Source organism: Schistocerca cancellata, chromosome 2 (genome assembly GCF_023864275.1).
Source record: "Schistocerca cancellata isolate TAMUIC-IGC-003103 chromosome 2, iqSchCanc2.1, whole genome shotgun sequence".
Taxonomy (NCBI): domain Eukaryota; kingdom Metazoa; phylum Arthropoda; class Insecta; order Orthoptera; family Acrididae; genus Schistocerca; species Schistocerca cancellata.
Window position 1 is genome coordinate 1,070,655,524 of NC_064627.1, and position 5,290 is coordinate 1,070,660,813.

The 5,290-nt window shown below is 42.7% G+C and overlaps 1 non-coding gene across 1 annotated transcript; it reads right to left on the reverse strand.

Moving 5' to 3' along the window:
* Nucleotides 1–3,918: 3,918 nt before the first annotated feature.
* Trnat-ugu (transfer RNA threonine (anticodon UGU)) lies at nucleotides 3,919–3,993 on the reverse strand. Its single transcript has one exon. It is a non-coding gene; the product is annotated as a tRNA-Thr (tRNA).
* Nucleotides 3,994–5,290: the final 1,297 nt, after the last annotated feature.

Sequence of the window (5,290 nt, forward strand, 5' to 3'; positions counted from 1 at the left end):
GTAAGACAGAGCAGTAAATGATGATACAGCTGGATAGAAGGGAACACCTTTCTTACATAGCTTAGAAAGCCCATACAGTCTAGGAGCCAGTACGTTAATATTATTAGTTAACAGCTATGATACAAAATCAGAAAATATGCTTTTGCATGTTAGTTACATATTTAATACCATCTTTAAATAATGTTGTTGGAACTTTAGGAAGGACTGCATCTATGACCCAGGAAATTATTAAATTTAGCCACATAACCACGCTTCTTCAAAAGTATTTGCCTTTTCCTGATTTAGTGGAAACGATATCTTTCTGATGTGGTTTCTTTTTAAATCTTGAGGGTAAGAAAATCATTAGCCTGTGAGGTGTTACTGTTTCTTTCTTTAGTATATGAGCAGTTCGATGTTTTGCGGTGGTGTCTTTAGTTAAAGCATATTGTATATCTGCTTTCATTTCGTCGAATTGTTTTTTTGATGGGAATGGGAAGGAGCGTATTTAAACCTTTCTCAATCACCTTCTGTTCATTTGTCAAAAGGACCAAGTCTGATATATTAATTAAACTTTGGGTAAACTTTTATGTGCAACTTGGCATCAAAGGTGTCCTCACATCACCAATCATAGCTAACTTCTTGTCCTATCACAAGAATATATCATGAATACTCACACGTTGACGAACTTGACTATCAAAAACGTCAAACTCACTTGGGTGCAACTTCGATGTGACAGCCGTAAGTATCATGTTTAGATGAATACACACATTGTGATGGGCACGATACCACTTCTTCATTTGTTCCTTTATCCACGTAGATCTTGCAACCTCAATGGCTTTGGACCTGTTTTGGAGAAATTCTGCGTTGCAGACACTTCGCAAGTTTGCTACTTTCTTTTATAATCTGGACGGCAAAGGTAATGTTAATCAGAACACAGGGAGGAGTTGTGATCTAAATAAAATAGATTTATTCATTCTTAACATCACAAGACAAAAAAAACCGACTAAAGAAACGTTGCGCAAACATTTTTTATTTGACAAACGCTTTCACTAATATGCAGTCTATTGTGGACAAAGTGATCAGCTGGGGATCGACACACGACACTAACTAGAACACTAATCGCTTTATGTGACTTCATGCACGTGAATCCGGGGTATGGCACATAAATGACGCCACCATCAAGCATCTATACCCCACTGATCCAAAAAGAAAAATATGGTTCGAAAGAACAGGGTGCTGAGAAACATATATTGGAGCCCTACGCCCGCGAATACTTTACCCTCCTGCTGGTCAGGGCGGCACACCACGATGCGTTCGGCGACTGAAATCATGGACGGCAGCAATCTGTTATTAACGGCACGCGCCCGAAAAATTCAAGTACGCGGTCTTGCGTTCAGTAATTCGGAGCGCAGGTACTTCCGTATAAGCCTCTGAAACCCCAGTGGATTCCAGTGTGCAGGTGGACCCGTTTGCTGGTCTGCCAAACCAATTTGACTCCGTGCCACGACTGTGTGTGTCAGAATATGTCAAATGTTTAGACGGCCGACTCAAGACAAATAAGTACACCCACGCATCACTCGTTGTGTGCATGATGCTAGAAGCAGCACCTCTGATAGTTCAGAAGGTGACTGCCACAGGATCTAAGTGGCACACTAGCTAGCAAAGGACACAAGTCTCACCGTTTAGGTAGAGATCTGCAGTTCTTTACTAGCGAAGCGCCAGTACAAGAGTGACCTCTTTCTCTCCGCTTTCCTTGCTAGCACGGTAGCAAAGTCCATTTACATCTTAGACTACTCCCACTTTAGCACAAGCCAATCACGAGCCGGAGCGCCGCATTCGCAGGTGGGAGACTGCTCCTTGCTCTGTGACACCGATTTGACCAATCAGGGACTTTAAAGTTAATTGAGAGAAAAGAAAAAAAAGGATTCAGCTCCGCGGCCTCTTTCCCACGCGTTTACGCCATGTCCTTCGCTAACAACATGACTAGAATGGAACCCCAGCTCTCCATAAAAAGATTGCTATCTCCCCTGTTGCGTCCATTCCGAAGTTACCAAAGAACGGCCATAAACTCGCTAAAAGTCTCATGCCTTCACAAATATGTGTTTGTAACAGAGTCTGGACGTCTGAGCGCCAGTGACCTGTCCCACAGAAATTCGCAGAAGGCTCACAGTCGTCTCATCGACTTCCTGCCTAACAAGGGCCCATCCTTTGCTTTATTGCCGGTAGTGATTGCCTTTCTTTTTTAAAAAATATTAGGGTACTGCATCCTGTCATTACCCAATAACCCATTAAAACAACAGTCTTCCACAACACGTACACATCCATCTAAAAATATAACACTTTTGTGTTAGACTTTTAGGAGCTACAACCACAGAAGGCGTGATGATCACGTAACCAATAACATGTAAGTTAGTAATCAAGAAAAAAAAAGTACAGAACTATCTTAAGACTACATATACGAAAACTTCAGTAAGTGATTACCTAAGTTTGCTCAACACACATTGCCTCCTCTGCTTATCAGGGAAGTATAATTTGTTCTGTCTCTGCCAGCAAGACACCTAATCCTTCTAGATATGTGTAGTTCTTCTCTGCATTCTCATATTTGCTGTTACTAAAATTTTCAATATTCTTAGCAAAAAAAAAAAAAAAAAAGCCTCTGGGAAGGTACTGTATCCCATACTGATTTGCTTACGATGAACAGACAGTCATCTACCCGGAAATAGTCAACAGTAGAACCGTCACCATCGCTGTTTCGTACCTCATGTAGTCGATTTCCAGGCTAACTAATTATAGACATACAGAGTGTAGCAAGACCCTGGTTAAACAGCATTTACTTTCATTCTCCAGAAGGAGCTGGTTGAGACCCCATGTCAGTCTGCCTTAGTATTCTAAAAGTGTAAGACAAACGCTGGAATGCATCATAACATGGCAACATGACCACCAAAAGTAAATGCTTGTTTTTTACTAATGACGAGAATTCACTCTAGTAGAAAAAACCTTAGGATAAAGATAATTATGACAGAAATGACAGCACTACTAGCCACAAGATCTTCTGGTTATACCTTCTAAATGTGATGGGACTATTACACTATTTTGTGTATGTTTGTGCTGTGGTGTGGATACTCCAGGCCATGATCTGGGCCGTGGGCCCAGCAACAAAAGGCAACAAGCAATCAAGTTGGCATCACATTTGGTCATACACTCTAAGTGTGGTTGTAATTACACTCTTTTATGTGTGTGCTATGCCGTGGATACAGACCCTGGGAAAGGTGGTTGTGAATTTTTTTCTGTATGCATGGATTACTCAAAAAGCATACTAATTGAGAAAATTCACATTAAAGACACCAAGGCCACTTTGTAATAAGAGAGTAATTGCTAATTTAAAACGTGCGTCCTCCATCCTCCAAAACACTATACTAGTGGCGGTAACCTGTACCACTAATTGTTGTACCCTTTACCCCTCGCCACATATTAAACAGTGGATTTCGTAGTATGTATGTAGATGTAGATATATATGTCGAAAGTAGTAAATTTCCACAAGTGATATTAGTAGACAGAACTGTTGGTTCAAGCCACGTAGGCTGTCGTTCAACGATTTAATCCCTGCATATGTCTCAACATTGCGAAAGTGTACTACACTAGAAATTACATGTTCAACCAGTAAGAAACTCTACTGAATGCGGTCACAGGGGAAATGGCGAGAAATACAACAGATTCTGAAGATACAACTCACAACGTTAATCTGCCAGGAAAAGGACATTCAGACCGTGCCGTAATTGTGCACTAAACACTAGCTACAGAAGATACGAAACACAAAAAGCATAAATCAAAGAATAAACTAACCAAAACGAATGTACAGGATATTAAATGATAATTAAATGGACACCCTAGCTGCAAACAGGCGTTTATGTACTTCATTGGGGACATGTTGAAAATGTGTGCCCCGACCGGGATTCGACCCCGGGATCTCCTACTTACAGGGCAGACGCTCTATCCACCTGAGCCACCGCGGGCACAGAGGATATTGCGTCTGCAGGGACTTATTCCTTGCACGCTCCCCGTGAGATCCACATTCCCAACATGTCCACACCACTACATTCGTAGTGCGCTTAATAGATGTTTGTCTTTCTTACTCATTACTCGTGGCAGATTAATCTACCAAGTCCCATACGAGTTCGGGCATAGCGTGTGCGTTCGCACAAGAAGGTCAATGGCCGGGAAGCCATATTTTAACTATATATGACGGTAATATCTGTTCCCGAAAGAACAGTTACCGTGGATGACCATGCAGCTTTGCTAGAAATGAAATGATAATTAAATGGACACCCTAGCTGCAAACAGGCGTTGATTTACTTCATTGGGGACATGTTGAAAATGTGTGCCTCGACCGGGACTCGAACTCGGGATCTCCTGCTTACATGGCAGACGCCTGTTAATCGATATGACAAGTGTTTTTCTATCCTTGCGAGTACGCGATGAGGACGTATGTACAGAGGCTGTAGAGATGATTTTATGTCCTCCATGCATAGCGTGGCATGGGAATAGGTATTGAGGTCCTGATTCACAAAGGTAGAAGCTCATCTGTGTCTCGAGGGCTGTTGGGTGCGGATCCGAGCTACATAGTCTCTGAGTCGATGGACAGTCGCGCTGATCTTGATTCAGCAGTGGCAAAGTGTTCGGGTAAACAAATTCACCTTGTAGACGCAAAATCTCGCTGTGGTTCACTGTTGTGGGATGCCTCCTCCCCCCACCCCCCAAATGCTTTAATAGCAGTACCTTTTGCACTAGCCACTAGGTCAGTCCCATCGGAGACGATGCGCGGAAGCATACAGCGCAAGATGTGGTTGCTCCCTTCGGTCGATGGGACTGGGAAGTACTGTACCATCCACCATACTCCCAGGACTTAAGTCCTTGTGACGTTGATTTGATTCCGAAGATGAAGGAACCACTTCGTGGCATTCGCTTCAGAACTGTTCCAGAGATACGACAGGCAGCAGGCCGCTCCATTCGCACCATCAACAGAATAGGCTCTGCTAACGGTATACTACACCTTCCACATCGCAGGCAACGGGCTTTACACAAAGCTGGTGACTACTTTGACGGAGAGTAACAGATGCAAACATGTAACTCTTTTGTATCGGTTTTGAATAAATAATTGCCACCATTTACGTTCCAACCCTCGTGGTAAGACAGAGATTTAAGGACCAGGTTTCAAATTGTAAGACATTTCCAGGGGCAGATGTGGACTCTGACCACAATCTATTGGTTATGGACTGTAGATTACAACTGAAGAAACTGCAAAAAGGTGGGA